The sequence below is a fragment of the Acomys russatus genome, chromosome 18, assembly GCF_903995435.1.
Source record: "Acomys russatus chromosome 18, mAcoRus1.1, whole genome shotgun sequence".
In the NCBI taxonomy this organism is placed as follows: domain Eukaryota; kingdom Metazoa; phylum Chordata; class Mammalia; order Rodentia; family Muridae; genus Acomys; species Acomys russatus.
This window is the reverse complement of record NC_067154.1, coordinates 38,090,472-38,111,812: the sequence shown is the minus strand read 5'-3', so window position 1 is coordinate 38,111,812 and position 21,341 is coordinate 38,090,472.

The following is a 21,341-nucleotide window of genomic DNA, read 5'->3' as shown; positions in this document are numbered from 1 at the left end:
CTTTGTCTTTTGTTTTTGTTTTCATTCTGTGTGAGGTACAGGGGAAACCTTGCTTCTAACTCCCAATCTTCCTCTTTATTCTCTCTAAGTGCTAAGATTACTCGTGTCTTCATCATACCCACATATGTATCTATTTCTTATATTTATATTTTTGGTAATATAGCATGAAGCAATCTTCAGTCAGACTAATTTTTCTGCAAATTCTATATACCGCATTCTATAGGAATTTTTTGCAACTGTGAAGTGTTCTGATTTGATTTTAATTTGTGCACATAAAATGGAGAAGAGCATTAATAGCGCACATATTACTGCAAATGTTACCAAGATATTGTACATCACACCATCTGCCATACCGGGACACCTAGCAGTGTCTCTATAATCATTCCCTATATCACAGATATTGGTAGCTTATTTCATTATACTTCAAATTGTAGGGAATTAAATCCAAGTAAGTCTGTGCTTTTCCAAGAACAGGAAAACAGACCTCATTTTTGACGCTTACACTTCAGCTACAATAATCCATGCACTCTAGAGACAGAATAAAATTTACCAGAAATACGTGTCCTCCTTATGAGAAGCAATTGCACAAATTCAGTTACAGTATTTGTTTTCTTAATTTAATTTCATTTCTTTTTACTTTAGATCTTTCAACCTCTGTACAGATCTTTCTGTTCTTGAGGCTTCTTTTCATTGCTGTATGCCACTTAAAATTTTATTTACATTAAATTTATCCACAAGAGGAGGAGATCCAAGATGGTGGCAAGCAGTGTGGACCGTGTTTAGAAGCTCCAATAAACAATTCAGGGAATTGCACAGATTTCTGAACCAGGAATACCGAGGTCTCCACACCACTGCAGCAGGAGTGCTCCACAGTTCAAAAGGAACAGGGTGCAGAGGACCTGCGTGCCCCTGCACACCGGAGGAGTGTGGATTCTCAGATTGGAGCAGCAGCAGTGGCTGAGATTTGCAGCTTGGAGACCTCTGGCAGAGGCGATTGGTGTGGTGGTTGGGAGTTGCTGGGGGAGAGGGGACTATGGGCAGGATTTGGGTCGCGTGGTGCCTTGAGACCCAAACTGGACTTGGCAGACAGTTCAGCCCCTGAGTCCCAAGTTCAGCTCAGTGCGCAGTGCCGTGGAGACATTAGCTCAGCTCAGCAAGCAGTTCTGCCCTAGCTCAGCTCAGCGTGCAGTTCTGTTGCTCTGAATCAGGCTGAGGTCAGCATGCAGATTCAACCCAGAGTGCCTAGCTGGACTTGCCAGTCAGTTGGGTCCAGAGACTCTAGCTGAGCTTTGCCCACAGGCTCGGCGGCCATGAGACTCTGGCTAGACTCTCCACGCAGTTTAGGCCCGGAGTTCCGGGCTGAATTCAGCGCTCATTGTGGGTCCAGAGTCCCTGGCTGAGCTCGGTGCACAATTCCGCCCCGGAGACTCGAGTGGAGCTTGGCGTGCAGTTTGGGGCCAGAGTCCCTAACTGTGCTTGGCAGAAAGATTGGGCTCAGAGACGCTAGCTGAGCTTTTGGCACATTCCCGGCTCTAAGACTCTGGTTGGGCACGTGCGCAGTTTGAATCCAGAATTCCTGGCTTAGCTTGGCTGATGGTTCGGGCCCTGAGTCTCTAGCTGAGCAGAGCACACGCTTTGGGCCAAAAGCCCATAGCTGAGCTTGGTGCACAGTCCCAGCCCCAAAATTCTGGCTGGACTCTGCGTGCATTTTGGGGCTAGAGTCCCTAGGGGAGCTCAGTGAGTGGATTGAGCCCAGAGTCCCTAGCTGAGCTCAGCAGACGGTTTGAGCCCTGAGAATCTAGCTGAGCTTGACGCATGGTTCGGGCCCAGTGTCCCTGGGTGGACTTGGCAGGGGACCCAGAAGGCTGTGAATACTTTCGCCTGACCCAATGCTCATTCAGAGACCCAGAACAAAGGCAGGACCCACAGTATCGGGAAGCTGAGGATCATTGGCTGTGAGAGTCCAAAACGACAGGGCTAGCCTCCTGCCATCCACACTAGTGAGGCATCAGAGCTTCCAGACTAGGGAAATCATGAGAAAACAAGTAAATCTATCATCAGACTCCCTCCACCCAACTCTGGAAGCTACCCAACAAAAACAGATGGCAAGATGTCTAAAGGACAGTGTAAAAGCATACGCAAAAACCCCCAAAACATGGCGTCTCCAATTTCCAGCTATCCCAAAGAAAACAACCCAGAGAACTCAAACACAATGGAAATACAAGGAAATGACCTTAAATCCTTAGTAATGAGGATGATAATGGAGGAAACAAATAAAATTCGCAAACAAATGCAGGAAGACACAGCCAAACAGGTGAGAGACATAGAAGAAGCACATAGGGTGGAACTGGAAAAATTTCAGGAATATGCAAACAACCAGATGAAAGAAATAAATAAAACGGTTCAAGCTCTGAAGACCTATAAAGAGGCAATGGAAGAAACTCAGGAATATACAAACAATCAGAGAAAGAAATAAATTTATCCACAAGAAAATGCCAGAACTTTTTTAATCAGGAAGATAATATTTACCTATTTAATTATTTTCAATGTATTTGTGAGATCTTTTTATATGTACCTATTTAATTATGATTTTAAAATACATCTCCTAGTTTGTATGTTAGTATAATTCTTCATGATTCATACTAGAAGGTATAAACACATCATATATAGAAATTATATTTTAAAATTAGTTTAGATTAACAGGTGAAAATGAGAAGCATTAAAGGAAATGCTTTTTATGTTGTTCCTCTGTGTTTGAGGTTGCTACAGTCTAAACAGAAGCATTTTCTCAATAAGTACAGATTCTTTGACATATCAAACACGAGGAATGGCAGGTGCTTGTTACAGGAGAGTTAGGTGAGGGAGAGATAAACCTGTATCCCAAGGTTTGGTAGATTCCAAGTGTGGGATGGGGAACAGTCTTGTGAGCAAGCAGGTGATGTTAATCCACTAGAAGGCAAGCTTCTCCTGCGGGACCTCGATTGTTGCCAGCTGAAAACATCCATGAACAGACACTGGGAGGAGATATATAAGTGAGCCAGAAACAAGAGGCGAGGCTTTCGGAGACTTGGGATAGTTTTGGCTGTTCATTGCTCCACTTTGAGATGCCCCTAGAGAGAACCACGCAAAGGGAGGCTTTGGTGCTCTGGGCTCCTGCTGAGGTTCTAGGTTCTGATTACTCCAAGTTCCAGCAGAAGTAATCCTGCTGATTATGCCAAGAGAATTGTTCCTTGCAACTGATATCCTTACAGTTTTGTTATTGTATTCGTTAATCTTCTCCTATGGCTTCGGTTCATCAGGTAATACATGTCGTACACTCGGTTAATAAGTTCATAATAAAATATATTAGTTAGGAAAATTGAGTCTACAGTAAAGGCGTAAAAACGTTAGGAATAGTAATATTGGTCAAACATTATTCATTTTTCTTCACAACTGCCTTTAGTAATCACTAATAATAGCAGTACTTTTACCTCTGTAAAAATAAACTTATCATGCCACTTCTGTGAAAGATGGCTTCATCTCAGGAGTATAATGGGATGCTTTATTTTATGTTTATTTGAAACAACGTGAGCTGACATTAATCTGTGGAATGGATTTGAAATTCCAGTTAGGTGACTTGACCAATACAGATTTCTTACACCAAGTAATTTATGCTTTACATTGAAAAATAAAACATTGGTTTTGCTAATGAATCATATATATCATGCATACATTGTTAGCTTAAATGACCACGGGTATATATTTTAGATTCAATTTTTCGTAAAATGTTTGTCTTTGATAGTATGGTAGGTTTTAGGATATTATCTGAGGAACTATCCACCAAGTGGCTAAAGGAGGACGGAATTTTTTTGTCCGTGTACTACTGGACATCATTTCAAATTCATATTCCATTTTCTACTAGTTGAAAAATATTTAATAAATTCGTAGATGAAATACCACTCCAAGTAAGAATAATCAATCAAAAATGACATTTGATTGATTTCTTTTGTAAATGAGAATATACTTATTGTTTAATTGATTTTAGTATGTTCTAAAGGTGATATGAAAGTCATATATTCAAAAGAATATTGCAGCTGCATTAGTGAAAATCCTAAATGTTCAAAAATATGAGTCACTGAACAACTTGAGATTGTTTTCATGTCAAGAAAAGGAAATTTATGACCTATTCACTTATTTTGGACTTAACATGATATAGATAATAGGCAAAAAAATGAGCCCATAACAAGTTCTCAATTTTTAGTTTTTAAACTGTTCCTTCCCAATTACTCTGAATAAAAATTGTTTTGGATGAAACATATGACTGCATAACTTAAGAGACAGAAAAAGTAAGAAACAGATGGCCCTACAGGTAGGGATATTTTAAAATCAACATTAATATAGAATGAAATAAAGCACTCATTAAGAATGCCCTCTTAATCATGGAAACTCTTGTTGATTTTATAACCTAAAGTTATTTCATAGAATGTAGAAAGGAATAAAAAACCTTATTAACATAGTATATGATGAATGTGTGGTATTTATAATAAAGACTTCTCCCAGAATAAAATGAATAGCACCTTAATTTCATGAAACATGATCTATAAACATTTTTAATTGCTTTCATGGTCCTTGGAAATGCTTATTAACTAGGTCTACTTCTATTCTTTTTCTAAAGTGTATTTTAGCTTATATGATAGCCTAAGGTAAAAGGATCGATGCTAAAAACATTTTCCCTGCTGGATTCATAATAAGAGCTAATTGACTATTAAAATTACAGGCCATCTTGATACTGGACTAATCTTTACATATTACAACATATACAGATGTATATTATCAAAAATGTTGAAAGACAAGTACAAGTAAGTAACATAACAAAAATCCTTAAAATTAATCAGAGTAAGAAATATTTTGACATAATATTGCCTGCACAAATGATGTTTCTCTCACAGTAATATGTTTTTTTTTCAATAACAACATTATATAATAATTTATATAAAATACACATATGTATGTATTTAGCAGGCGTTCAATGTCTTTAAAAGTATAATTTATGGTATGTATATATGCTGTGGTTTCAATATGTTTTAAAAATAAACCAACAGTTTATGTCTTAGATCCTTGATTCTGGTAGAATATTTTGAAGATTAACTTATCATTTGATAGTTAACAGACGTATGCAATACATCCTGGTCGCGCTCACAATCCTTCCCTTTGTTGTCATCTTCTCACACTCACTCACCCTGTCATTTTGACTCCCTATTCCATTTTCCTGACATTTGGAGTGTCTATGATTTTACTTAGTGATCAGCTGGACTTAGCCACATGCCCATGTAGGAATAGGTATAAAGCTGTCTCACTTGAGCATGAATAACTTGTCAGTATGACTACATCACTGCAGGGAATGGCTTCCTCTCTACCATCACTATCAAATGTGGGCTGGCAATTTTAGATGTAATAAGACTTCAAAAGCTTAGTTCTACCTGACATTGTTAGGCACTGAGGGTACTGCACTTAAAGGTGTTGAGGTAGTTTACGTTGTTACCCTTAATTACATATTTGACTTTTGTCAGACTTGCTTTTCTGAAAGTAGGCCATCAGGTAGGTCTTTTTTGAACAGTATGGCAGCAGAGAAAGACACTGCATTCACCCTACATAGTCTTCCATTCTTAGAACTTGCCATGTTAGAGCATGGTGGAAGACATTTTGAAAATGCAAGTTTGATATTCATCATTTCATGTTCTTGCAGTGCTCTTTTTTACTAGTCATGAATATTAAATGGCAAATAATTATAGATTTTATATGCAAGATTAATGAGATGGATAGCATTGTAATAGACTGAATATTGCTGTATGGACAGTCTTCCAAGCTACATTAATCTTTTTCCCATTTTGTTGTTGTTGCTGTTGTTGTTGTTGTTGTTTTTCATAGATCAATGGTTTTTTTCCCCCCAGCTTTTCCAAAAAGCATCAAGTTACAGTCTTGAAGGTCGCCATGCACCCAATACCCACCTTAGGTCCAATCCTTTCTTCTTTACAAGACTGACTTATGCTTTGTTTGCTGCAAAGCGGTGTTCTGACTAATGCTTGCTTTAATGATTACTTATGTAATAGAGTTTACACCTTAAATGTTTCTCAAAATTGTACATGATAAAAGTGTCCATTTAAACTGATGGAGCCTCTAGGAACTGTGTCCTGGCAATGGTCATCTTATCATTGAGGGCATTCTCTCAAAGGGGACAATGTGGTGACAACCTCCTCCTTATCCTATTTTTACTTCTCAGTTCTCTTTTACCAGGCATCTCAAGCCAGGATGTGGCCTTGTCTCCAGTCCTAAAATAATAAGGCTATTGGAGAAATAAACTTTCTTAGCTTATTGTACTTCACTTGGTCTCAAATGCCTGATGTAATGACCGAAAGCTGACTAGCGTATCATCACAACTTTTTGGTACCATAGGAACTAAAAAAAAATAGGATAAAGAAAATATTTTAGACATGACACATTGTCTCTCTTACTGAGGAAAAGAAAAGGTAAAGTTGGATCTTCACCCTAAACCAGGATTCTTGTCATCATTTGATTTAGATAACAAAGAACAGTTGTCTACATGAAATATCTGCCCAGATATAATTTAGAGACAGGAAAGGGCAGTTGTAACTAAGACATGATAACTTTAGCCACTAAATAATTTTGGATTTGAATTCTATACTACTGTATCTAAAATTAAACTTATTTTGTGGATTATAAATAACCTTGTGAGTCACAACTGAGGCATTAATTTGAAGAGTAGATTCACCAATGTACTTTTTGTTCTATTTTCCCTACATATTTCTGTATTGCCCCTTTTTTTCTTTTCAACCCCTATCTCCAAACCTAAAAATGTAAAATAAAGGAAATGAGAAATATCCTGAGTCCAACCTTGCTTTCTCCCTAAGTAAATCCAATAATAACTTATAACTAACTCACATTGGAAATAATCTTCTGTATTGCAAGAAAGCAACCAAAAACCTGTTCTAACCCCCATACAGAAAATGGGGCATCTTTCTCTTCAGCTTTCTTCCAGCTGACTTGCAATGAATAACATCTTTATAGGGGCCCAAATAAAATTGAAGATATGGTTAAACAAGCTAGGAAAAGCATCTGTGGCCCAGTTTCTTTTCTTTTTTTTTTTTCTTCAAGAAAACATTCAATGTTTAATTAATAAAATAAAAAAATAGACCATAATAAAAATAAAGTACATATATATGTTGGTCCAGTTTTTAAATGTTGAGAAACACCAGGCTTAATTAAAGTCCTGTGTGGTATAGAATGCAAATTTTGGATTAGTCTTCACATACGTAGCGTATATTTCTACTCTAATAAGAGGTATTGTACCAATATAACTCAATTATAATACAAGGATTACTTCTAATACTTTGAAAGCACTATTGCAGGCTGTTTAGGATACATAAGTTATAGAAGTTAATGGTTAGTTGATCAAATCACGGTCATATCAACTACTAGTCTATATTTATCCCAAGAATATACATAATAGGTGCAATGGATATATGGTTCTATGGAAAGAAAAGGTAAAATAGTTAGATAAGATCTTAAAACAGCTCAGAGACATACAGCATATGGCATTTAAATGGTTTTTTTTTTAATTATTATTTTACAGATTCACTGATAATGAGACAGGTTAAATCCTGGCAACACCCAGTCTACCTCAAGGAGGATGATGAACATCTAAGAACCTCCTTATGGAGATGGCTTCAAATGTGGCAAACAAGCAACTGGGAAAAATGTTCTCATGTCTGCCACAGACAGAATTCTGCCTAAAAAAGGCAAGATTGGATACAGACAGAGTCGATGGCCAAACTCTGCCAAGACAGGGTAGGCAAGTCCTCAATAGTTGCTGCCTCACAAATATGTCTGTCAGCTATATTGGGCCAGAAGGCTGAAGAGAGTATTCCAATGTTATAGAGAATTTTGGGTGACTATTCACATAGCAAACTCTCTCTGTTACCTCATTTGGAAAGTTACTAACTTGTACTCCCAATATACTCAGGTAACCAATTTTATTCCCTCTCAATTCTCTAATGGGGTTGAATACCAGATAGTTTAGTTTTACAATTAAGCTTAGTTGTTTAGGGATTACGATGTTTTTTAGGTCTAGATAGATGTTTTACATTGATAATGATGAGATATGATAGATATTAATTTACATTCAGAATTTTTGAAGCACCAAAATAGGAAATATGTTTTCTTCAATTCTGTCAAATACAAATATCTAAAACACTAAGAATGGAATATTTATATAATTCCTGATTGTGCTATGGTTCTTCTTACTATAGGTAGTATATTGCATATATGTTTAATAATATAAATATATATGTAAAAATAAAAGATATTTAATTGAGAAAAACAGTTAACTATAAAATATTTTATATAACTAAAATAATCTTGCATTTAGTGTAGTGGCTAAATTATTTATTATTAATAATAAGTTACAGTATTCTTGAATTCTACTGTGGACTCTTTTTAAATGACCTCTGACTCTCTTTACATAAATTAACATTGCTTTATCACTATAATACAAATATGTGTTTCTTATTAAAACAAACACATGATTGTAAATTAAAAATATTTAAAAATGAAAATATTTTCATCATAATACAATTTTCACCAACTTCATTACTTTTATGTACTTCGGTTTAAAATAGCCTACAATGTTTATTTTCTGTGTGTCTCACTGTGTGAACACAATACAAAACATAAATATTTAAATGGTATAAAATTAGATATACAGTATATACTTGTACACAGAGAGCAGCATTGCTAAATGCTTCAAGGAATTTTTCCAAATATATATATTAAAATTATTTATTTTTAAATTATTTACAATATTTTATAATAATTCAAAACTTTAGATAAAGTTGTTTTTAAAAGCATCTTCCCTCTTAAACTTCCCAATTTCTATTTCTTTGTCTAATAAATAAGCTACCATAATAGTATTGGCTACTCTATAGCTCTCTCTATAAGTACTCTCTCTATATATACTCTGTAAGTACTATTCAAAGAAAGCAAGCACTTTTAAATCAAACTCAAAATAGATTTTTCCCTTTCCAGTGAAAATCAGATAGACAATCTAGAAAATATAATGAAAAGTCAGAAACCTTGGATCTAAAAATTGCTTCTATTTATTAATAAGTTCTTTTTATTATTGATATTACAATGGGTAGCAGAAATAATAGCCTTACTTTTCTTTTTTGTGACATTATTTTTTTATTAATTTATTCTTGTTACATCTCAATGGTTATCCCACCCCTTGTATCCTCCCATTCTTCCCTCCCTCCCATTTTCCCCTTATTCCCCTCCCCTATGACTATTCCTGAGGGGGATTACCTACCCCTGTATATGCTCATAGGGTATCAAGTCTCTTCTTGGTAACCGATTTTTCTAGTTTATTTTTCCTGTACTCAGTCAACTTTTTATCAGAGACATTTTCCTGATGCTTAGTTTATTAAGCTGTGGATAACCATGATTCTCTATTCATAACATGTACCAATCATGTAATATTTTGTGAAAAACAGCATGGTAGCTTTACATAATAGTACAAAAATGAAAAGGCATAAAGGAAATACTTAAGACCTCATTTTCTATCAGAATAGTATGGTTTATAAAATCCTATTTTGTTTGAGTAAATCTTAACCAATACTACACACCACAGTTGTGAACAATATGTAATAACATGTAACAAAAGTTAAACAGGAAAGTAAACAACTCACTCACTAAAATTAATTATAACTAACTCCAAGTAGGATAATTTTGGCAATCATTGTTCTGCTTCAGAGGGTTTAGATTTCCTCAGGTACCAGTCTTCCGTAAAGACTATTTCACATCAGTTCCATCTGTGCTTGTATGAAACTCAGATAAATTATCAGGGAAGGAATTTAATTTTTAATCACAATTTAGCCATGTTTTTATTTCAGAAGTTATTAAGCTGTATTTTTCCTGTTTTATTTCTTGATTTTTATAAAAATTAGTTTAAAAACAACCCTAGGCTGGCTATGTACTAAGATATCTCATCTACAATAAAAGGGAGAGAGAGAGGGAGAGGATAAGATAGAGAACTGAAGTTGGGGTACGTGGGAAAAGAGAGAGAGGACAGAGGGAAGGAAGTAAAAGTAGGAAAAATTACTCAAATTAAAACAGGTATGGATGTACCAATTATTAATATACTGGCTTTTGAAGAATATAAATATTAAACTTTTGTAAACGTAGAAATGATAGTTGATAACATAATGAAACCTCTGATAATATTTTTAAATTCCCACAATATTGAATTTTACTTTTATACAAGATTGTATGACTAACCTGATGGCTCAGTGGATAAAAGTGCTTCCTACTGGAACAAGATGGCTTGACTTCTTTTGTAGGTCCAATCCAAAAAAAGAAAGTCTACTTCTAATAGCTGTCCTTGGGTTTATACACACACAAGTCTTGGTGTGTTCACACCTATACACAGACCACACACACACACACATACACACATACACACACACATACACACATACACACACACACACAAACACACAGTGATAAATAAAATTATATAAAAAGTAAAAATTATATAGGTTTTAGTGTTACATACTGAAATATTTACAACTGGGTGATAATGTTTAGAGTTTTCTTTAAGAAATTGTGTCTCAGCAGGTGGCTAATTGGCTGAAGTTAAATTGGCCGCATGTGAGATCATTTTCTGCTATACTGTTCACTCTTGTTCTGTTACATTTTCCACCACAAAAGGTTAATGGTATTTTATTAAGTTTTTATTGTATTTCTATATATTTATGTTGTGTGCTCATATGCAGGTCAGTCAACAATGCATGGAAATCAATTCTTTTTCCCATTTGAGTCCTGAGGATTAAAACCAGGTCATCTGTAAGTGACCTTAGCCCCTAACCCACACCCACAGCCAAAAACATTAATAAGACTTGAAATACTTGTGTGTGTTGAAATATGGGTGACCTATTTTGGTATTTATTTCCAGAAAAAAATGACAATATCATAATGCAGCATGGGAAAGGCTGTGGTATTACTAGGCAGCGTGTACAAATTTTAATTACCATCATCTCTTGTTTGCATTCAGTGTGATTCTATGGACCACATTCATAAAAGTTTTGGTAATATCTAATAGTAAGTAAAAAAAAAACCCAATTTTTAAACAATGCGGACATTTCCATTTGTATGAATTTTATATCACAGATGTGAAGTCACAGTCTCTCTGGTGTTGTGGTGTCAGATATTCCATCTACAGTTCCTATTATTAGAATGAACGTCAACACAGAGGAACTGGTGTTCTTGCTGTCACAGGACGTGTACTCAGACTACATCTGAACATTAGTTTTTCAGGAAGCAGCTTTCAGTGATTTGATCACTTGTCACAAGGCTCTCAGGGAAAGATCTTGCAGAGAGTTCAGGTTCCTTTTTCTGTTTTAGTCTCAAAAACAATGAACAAAGGATCTGCTTTTTATTATAGCATACTAAAACCCAAGTATTTTTCAAAAATCTTCAAATATCAGGAATTATGCAGAATTTTCAGTACTTTTTATTTTCATCTACATTACACCCTTTGTACTTTTGTTATCATTTCATGTCTGTACAAATGTGTATTCAATTTGATCAGACTCTTAGGAGACTTGGAAGGATCTGTTACGTAATTGCTTGGTAAATAACATTCAAAAATGCTCTCAACCAAGTTGTATAATGGTCAGTGCTGGTGTGAGTATAGGGGAGTACATTAGTAAGCAGATGCGCTTTCCCCTATAATGCTTTCTGTTATTGATCGGGCCACACTGCAGATGACAGTGACACTTTAAACACCAGTATGAAAAAATGATGTCACAAGGTGGAAACTGCTCCCACCTCTTTGGAATATTGGACATATAAATGACATATTTGTATTAGGCTCTGGAAAAGTGAGTGTGTGTGTGTGTGTGTGTGTGTGTGTGTGTGTGTGTGTGTGACTGTGTGGAGAGATAGAGAAATGAAGAAACTCATTTTTAATATTTCTAAAATCTGTATTTTATACTTTATAAGTTTTCCATATAAAAATGAGCATATGTATATTCTTTTGCTGAATACTTTAGTTTAAAGCATGTTAGTTTCTATCTGCTGAAACATAAAGTATGTCTACTTTTGTGAACTAGGAAAATATCAAATTTGGGCTGGTATATATTAGAGATGCATACCATGATTCTCCCGTTAATGTTGACATGAACAAAGTCAAAATACATATGCTTTTACTGCTACCTAGTGTTTACATTATTTTATGGTTATGCTGTTCACCCAATCACCTGTAACTTTGCATCGAGAACTTTGAATAAAAAACTCTTAAAAGTTAATAGAATTAATTTTTAATGTTGTGCAACAATGTTTTGTCTGGTTGTTATATTTGTAGCAAGTTATACTGAATTCACCATCCAATAGCATCTTAATTTTAAGCAACAAGTTTTGACACAATAATAAATGTTAAAACAGGAAGTACCTACTGTTGTCACCACAGCTGTGCTCTTCAATAAATTGGTTTTTGTTTGTTTACTTGGTTGGTTTGGGACTTGGTTTTTTGAGACAGGATTTCCCATGTGTTGCCTTGGCTATCCTGGAACTCACTTTATAGACCAGGTTGACCTTGAACTAATAGAGTGTAACTGCCTAGGCCTCTCAAGTGCTGGGATTAAAAGTATGTGCCACAACCACCTGGGTAGAATTTTTTTCTAATGTCTCTTTTATTAAAGCTACTTATCAATTAAATTTAGATTTGTATCGCCAGTGTGCTCTTGGGTACCCAAAATTACCTTAAAAGCCACATGACACTTACTCATTCTGTTGTGTAATGTGTTGATAAAAGTCCTGTAGGTGCATATATTAAAAGGATTAAAATTATTATTCTGAATAAGTGATAACAATTTCCATCTACATCATCAAATCTTAATATCTATAAAAAATAAAGTGGAAGAATGGCAAAAGTGATGCTTAATATGAATATCACTACAGAATCCTGTGTTTAACATCTAGAAGTTTTTACAAAATTCTTTATGGAGTACAGTGGACTGAGTTGCTTCATGAGAAAGAATTGGAAATAAAATACAACAATGCATATTTGTAAATCTTGATTTTTCGGATGTCATCCTGAATATTCCTAGAGTGTTCAAGACAGTAGCTTGAGGTTATTTTATTAAAATAAGATAAATTAACTTTTTAGAATAATATTGGACTTCTTAATAACATCTCAACAACTGAAGGTTGTTTTGAAATTCCAATTCAATTACCAAAATTAAGCAACTAATCAGTTAAAAAAAAAAAAAAAACCTCACATATAAGGGTGAAAGATTACTTCTACTAAAAGTTCACTCACAAAAATATAATTTGGGCACATGAAAAAATTCTTAGTTTATTGTGTTCTAATATTCATGCATAAAAATAAAAAAGAAAGAAAACTAAATACCTGCCTTCCCTGTCTCCAGCTATTTTGTTTTGACCTTGAATATCTCACAAAATACATTTCCATGGTATTCATACTTACCTGCCTCTCCTTTTTGGTGAAGGAACACAAGGAAAGGCTTCCTACCTCACTTTATCTCAACCTTGTTTAAAAAGAAAGGAATACGAATCCTTAGAAACTACTTTGCGATAAAATGCTTACCCTATCACCAATCATCCTCACCTGTCTTTCAAAGGGACTGTGTTGACTTTAGACCCTAATGTTTGTAACTTCGACATATAGGGCTCTAAAAGAAATATTTAGCTTTTGCCAAAAATGAGAGGCAGTAGGTGAATTCATGCTGAAATAGAACAATTATGAGGAAAAAAAAAAGTTGAGTGGTCAACACATCCATAGGGGAAAACAAAACATGCCAGATTAAAATTACCAAAAAAGAGAAACAACTGTAAATGCTTTCTATTTGGAAGTATGGAGAATTTATTTTTGCAATAGATTCAAATATTATAAGCTAAGGCAAGCAAGGAAATTATGAAGATGAAGCCAAAGGCCTGGCTTGGATGTCTGGACCTGAGTGCTGGGAACAAGGCAACCAGTGTCTTCACTGTGTCTAAAGAAAGCATTCACTCTGTGTCCAGCCTTAGTCCACCACGAAGCCAAAAAAAAAAAAAAAAAAAAAAAAAAAAAAAAAAGTAGTTGTTTTGTTCTTCCTTTTCAGAATACACTTTGCATTATTTTTAGCACCAGTAATGCCTTAATATTATTTTCTAAGCCACTTATATTCTGTATCTATTTTATATTAATGTGTTTTAGAATCCTATCGTGTCAGTAGCTAATATAATTAATATTCTTATTTAGGCCATTTAGTGATACAATCATTACCGTTGCTTAATGCAGATGCCTTCGTGATTTTTTTAAAGTATAAAATCAACATTCAAATAGGATTCTCTTTATTTAAATAGACTTATTAGAAATTTAAAGCAGATGAAGATGGTTTCAATGAAATGAATAAATAATTAAGGCAAATCTCTACACTTGTCAGAAACTCCATATTAAGAATCAGGTGAGGAGAGACAGCCTTCTGACAGAGCTGTCATTTTTTTTTTTTTTAGTTAAAGGTAATGTTAATTTTTTTCTTAATCTTGATGTTCTTTTCAAGTTTACTTGATCAAACCAAAAGCCTGCCTAAAAAAGCTGCCAGATAACTTACACAGGTAATAATCAGAACCTTTAATCACACATAAAAAGACCTATTCAATTCTGTGTATTGAAGGAAATGTCCACAGGTTGGAAAGGGTGATTTTTTTGTACTTCCAGCAGTTTTAGTCTTTGGTCAGGCTGTGAAATAAAATAACATTGCATTCTACAAACTGGTCACTAGCAATGCCTCCTCAGCAGACTTACACCATAATCCCTGAGCGTTGTAGGACCGCAGCCGTTAATAACCCAGCTTGTTAGTTGAAAGCTGGCAAAGTCTCAAGCATTTAAGAGGATTACTGCTATAAACCATATTAATTTTTTCTTAACATTCAAGCCCATGGTGATCGAGAGCTATTCTAATAGAAATGGTGTAGTCAAGCACAGTAAAAAGCCACACAATGCTGTTTTGGTTAGTGAGAGATTTTACAAGAAAAAAAAAAAAATCAGGTTTCATCCTATTAAATTGAAGTGTTAATTTTTGATGAAATAATTGTAATTGCAAATTCTGAAAAAGAAATGAGACATTATTTGAGAGAAGTCTGCCACAGAGATTTATTTCTATTAAGATTTGTTCAAACAGACTTTTTAAATTGGCCGCTCACTTACTAAGGAAAATATTAGGCAAAAAGCCCAATGAAATCAAAGCTTCCAACTTTTGACCTTAGAGAAATTTATCAATCCCTTGTCTGCCATATGAAATACTATCTGAAAGCTAAAACTAAAGACCAAGCAAGCCTACATGAGTTGAGAGTCTTGTTTCATTACTGTATTCTGTGTGCAAAGACTTGAGACTATTATATAGCCTTCCATTCCTCAACTTACTTATCTGAAAACCAATGTCATAAAGCCATATAACAGCATACTAGTGATTTTATTTGAACAACTCATGAAACACTTAACTTCAAAATAGATTTCTTATACAACTTATGGTATATAAAAACAATTCATTTAAAAAAAAACTGCATTACACAGGACACAGTGGTGCTGCCTGTAATCCCAGTACTTGGGAGGAAAAGGCAGGAGGATCTCTGTGAGTTCCAGGCCAGCCTAGTCTACAAAGCAAGTCTAGGACAGCCAAGGCTATAAATGTGATAGTCCTGTCCTGGAGAAAACTTGTAAAAAGAGATCTTCTAAAGATTAAGAGAAATGATCTTTTTTCTATTGTTTTATTAGTGGATGAAAATCAGGAAAATGTATTTTGGGCACAAGAAACACTAAGATCATGAGAGTTTTTTGCTTCTGAGTGAAAGATCACATTCCTGACTTCTTACAATTTAAAAACAATGAAAAAAAAAAAACAACAAAAACTGTTGTGCATGCTTAATTTAGCCAAGAAATATGCATTTCAGACAAGTTAATGAGTAAGTTTTGTCTTCTGCATGTGTAAATAAAGGAATTTATGGATCCTCTACAAGGCATTTTTTACAAAGTCATGAACGAATTGGGTATTTTCTTTAGAATATGGTAAGAGTAGACACCATTGCAATAGAAATGTTCATTACTATGAATCCAAGAGTTCCATAAAGAGTAAATCACAGGAGTAAAAATACTACTTATTTAACTTAAGGTAAGCAATACTTCATCTCTTAGAAAATTAAAACCAGTTTTATGAGTGATAGTCAAACATCTAAAGTGTGTGCATGTGTGCCTATGTGTTTATGTGTATTTCTTAAACATTTCCTAATGATTATAGGAGATATGAAATAAAAGTGTAAAAAGAAAAGTATTCGAAGTCAAGGGCTGACTGTAAAACCACATAGTTTGACTGAATTACTTTTTGATAAACAATGGAAATATAATGTATGATTTCTTTGATATACAGATTATTATTAAAATTTGCCTTTCAAAATCTAAGTCAGATTCACTGCAATTATCTCAGTGTTGTTTGGTCTGTTACCCTAGTAAATCACTAAAGTAAACAAAGGGGTAAAATATGTTTTTTTTTTTTTATCTATTTTGAGCAATTACACCTGCCAGTGGTTCTCTGTATAAGGAGTCAGAATGTCAGAATGTTCAATTATTGTAGATATTGATTGTTTATGATTCTTTTTTCCATATTCAAGCCATTGTCCCCTTCACCAGAATACTTTTGTAATGTACATTAAGATTTTTATAAAAGCTCTTATAGAGCCTAATTTCAAAGTTGGGAAAATATTTGCCCATTTATATTATTTTTACTTTATTATATTGAGCTTATATTATTACATATTTCCCTTTTACCTTCTCTCAGTATAAATCCTTTTATATATTCCTACTTGCTGTTTGCTTTCAAATTCATAGACTCTTTTTCATTAATTGATGCTTCATGCATATATATTTTTTTCAAAAACCGAGCTAATTGTTTGATATTTTTAATGGGTTGAAAATAAAATTGTCAATTTGACTACTTGATATAATATTTTAAATCATCATTGAGTAATATTTTTTCTAATTTTTCCATTGCTTTGCCTAATATAATTTGTTCATGAGTGTGTATTTCTAAATATGTAAATAGAACCTTCTCATTCTGCATGTTCCTGTATGTATGTTTTCAGGACTGACCATTTGGTGGCACCTTGCAGGCTTACAGAGGAAGGAGGTAAACTATAGTCCTACCCAGCTATGCTGCCTATGAACCACAACAATGACCAACATAGCTCAGTAACCCCAAGAGTGTAATAATGGCATACGTACCACTATGGAAACCAGTCACTCAATAATTGGACTTAGAACCTGCCAATAAGAAAGAGACAATGTCTGGGCCTAGAAAACATATCAAGCAATTCAGGGCTAATGAAATTATGAAACTTAGAGGATACAATATAGTTGTCAGTTTGATAAACTAAGGTAATCATTAGGTAAAATCTAATATTTGTCCATATATCCACTAAGAAGTGTAGTATTTACTATTTGTTAAGGAAGTTGCTCTTTGCAATAGACAGAGACTACTACACAAAATTACTATTTAATCAAAATAGTGATTTGGGGAGCACAGTCTCAACTGATATATCTACAACAAAACTTATGCATATATCTCGCAGTGGTTATTGCAGAAGAGGATGCAGAAAGATTGAAAATATAGGAAGAACAGGGAGTTTGCTGTGAGGTATATTTTTAAGTTCCATAAGTGTCCTAGCTTCTAAGGATCCTCCACAAGTATTTTGTGGTGGTAATAATCACAAAGTGGCTTTCATACATTCTTATTTTTCTAGACCCACTATGGCTGTCATATATCGAGAATAGATATTTTTTAAGGTTCTCTCAACTTGCTACCTTGTATCAAAGTAATAATACTCTGTTGCTTTGTTTGTCTAACTTAGTATTCCTATTAGTAACATATATCTATTAATAAATGTGTTTGTTAACTATATTAATAGAAATAGTAATTCATTTTCTTTAATTATTCTAAATAAAATCTAACACATTGTTAAATATTGATAAGTACACACATAAGCATCAATAAATACATATTTTAGGTACAATAGAAGTTGTTTTACACATTTCATAATATACTTAGAGAATTTATCAAAAATATTATTAAATTTTGAATACAAATGAAATAAAAAATGATAGGAGGAGTATTGGTTTATGAAATTTATACTCCAACCTTTCACTTTTCAGTTGGAGGTGAATAGAATTTTGCTTACTGAAAAGAGTATATTACACATATAAAAGTGTTTTTTTTTTACTTTTTTGCAATTTTTATTATATTTCTTTTTTACATGTACATTTGTGTTATTACACATAAATAAAATAAACCACATACAGCAAGAAGAACAACAAAACAATTACGATTATATATATATTACACTCATAATCATTTGGCTATTTGTATTTAGCAACCTTGAAGAAAACACCTCTCCTAACTTGTTGAGTCTAAAATTCTAAGTGAATATCAGTATCTATCATATCTCATCTCTGTCAACTTGAAACATCTGTCTAGACATAAAAACATCTCAACTTCTAAACAACTAAGATTAATTGTAAAACTAAACTATCTGGTCTTCATTTCTATTAGCTACTTGAGAAGGAATAAAAATAATTACCTGAATAAACAGTAAGTGCAGGTTAGCAGCTTCCAAATTAAAAAATGACAGAGACAGTTTGCTGCTTGAACAGCCAACCAAAGTTCTCTATAACGTTGGAGCATCATCTTCAGCCTTCTGGCCCAATATAGCTGACAAACATATTTGTGAGGGAGCAACTATTGAGGATATGCTTACACTGTCTTGGCAGAGTTTGATAGTTAACTCTGCCTGCATCAAAGCTTGCCCATTTTTTAGACAGAATTCTGTCGGTGGCAGAAATGAGGACATTTTGTCCAGTGGCTTGTTTGCGACATTTGAAGCTCTCTCCATAAGAATGTTTTTAGATATTCAATATCTTCTTTGAGGTAGGCTGGGTGTTGCCAGGAGTTAACATAGCTTGTTGTCAAAGTATCTTAAAATAACAAAAAATAATCTTTAAATGCCATATTCTGTAGATCTCTGAGGCTTTTGAAGATCTTATCTAACTATTTTACCTTATCTAACTGTAGAACTATATCTATCTGTTAAACCTAGGATGTATATTCTTGTGATAAAAATAGACTAGTAATTGACATGACCATGATTCGATCAACTTACAATTAGCTTGTATTACTTAATTATTCTAAACAGCCTGCAATAGCACTTTCAAGGTATTAGAGGTAAATCTTGTATTTTAATTGAGTTGGATGGGTACAATACCTCATATTAGCATAGAAATATATATATGTATGTATAATGAGTAGAAGAATAATCATAAATTTAAATTATATACCAATGTATCAAAATTAAACTTATGTTACATCAATATACACAATTGTATACCAATGAATTAAAAATATTTTATTTGTGAGTAATAATTAAGGCCTTAAATTGAGGAATAGATTTAATAATCTACTTTTTGGTCTATCATCCCTATTTATTTCTAAATCCCTCTGCTTTCTTTTCAACCTCTATATCCATACCTATGAAAGAAAAGCAAAGGAAACGAGAGACATTCCAGAGTCCAACCTCATTTTCTCTCTGTATAAGACCAATAATAACTTATAACCAACCTGTGGTGAAATTAAGCATCTATAGCCCAAGAGAGCAAACAAAAACCTACCAAACCCCCCTTAGGGGAAATGGAGTATTGTCCTCCTAAGGTTTCTTTCTGTTCATTTGGGGCAAATAATATCTTTGAGGTGCCCAAATAAAATTGGGGAAATGGTCAAACAAGTCAGGAATCGCAATTGTGGTCCAGGATTTTATTTAATTAATGTATTCAGATTAATTGTTATCCCATCACTTGTATCCTCCTGTTCATCCCATCCTCCCACTTTTACCCTATTGTCCTCCCTTAGGTCTATGACCAAGGGGGACCTCCTCCCCTACTATATGGTCATAGGCTATCAGGTCTCATCTTGGTAGCCCGCTTATTCTTTCTTTGAGTGCCACCAGGCCTCCCCACCAAGGGGAGGTGGTCAAATATGGAGCACAAGATTTCATGTCAGATTCAGTTCCTGCTCTCCACACAACTGTGGAGAATGGGTAGGGGTTTGATATTTACTACTTTTATTGTCCTTGGTTAGTGCAATAGTTTGAGCAGATGCCCCTGTGTCCCAATCCACCCATTACAATGTTCTTCTTGTAGGTTTCTAGGACCCTCTGGGTCCTTCTATTTCCTCATCTCCTATTTTTGTCTTACCTAGAGTCCCAGTAAGATGTCCTCACAATTATTCCAATCTCCTGGTAAATGAAGACTTTCATGGGACATGCATTTTGAGATAGTGCCCTATTATAAGTGAGTATATACCATGTGAGTCATTCTGGGTTAACTCAGTCAGTATGATTATTTCTAGTTCCCTCCATTTGTCCACAAATTTTAGGAATTCCTTGTTTTTAATAGCTGTGTAATATTCCAGAGTGCAAATGTACCACAGTTTCTTTATCCATTCTTCAACAGAGGGACATTTAGGCTGTTTCCAGGTTCTGGCTATTATGAATAGAGCTGCTATGAACATGGTTGAGTATATGTCTTTGTTGTGCGCTGGAGAATTTTCTGGGTATATTCCAAGGAATAAATAGCTGGGTGTTGAGGAAGCCCTATTCCTAGTTTTCTGAAAGATTTCCAAAATGTTTGTACAAATTTGCATTCCCACCAGCAATGAAGGAGTGTTCCTCTTTCTCCACATCCTCACCAGCATGTGATGTCAATTGAATTTTTTATCTTAGCCATTCTGATGGGTTTAAGATGGAATTTCAGAGTAATTTTGATTTGCATTTCTCTGATGACTAAAGATGTTTAGCATTTCTTTAACTGTTTCTCAGCCATTCGATATCCCTCTGCTGAGTTTTCTCTGTTTAGTTCTGAGCCCCATTTCTCAATTGGGTTATTTAGTTTGGTGGTGTTTAATTTCTTGAGTTCTTTATATGTTTTGGTTATTAGCCCTTTATCAGATGTATGGTCAGTGAAGATCTTTTCCCAGTCTGTAGGATGTTGCTTTGTTCTCTTGACAGTGTCTCCTGCCTTACAGAAGCTTCTCAGCCTCATGGAGTCTCATTTACTATTTCGTTGTCTTTAAGGCCTGGGCTGTTGGTGTTCTGTTCAGGAAGTTGTCTCCTGTTCCAATGTGTTCCAGGGTCTTCCCCACATTTTCTCCTAACCAATTTAGTTTCTCTGGTTTTATGTTGAGGTCTTT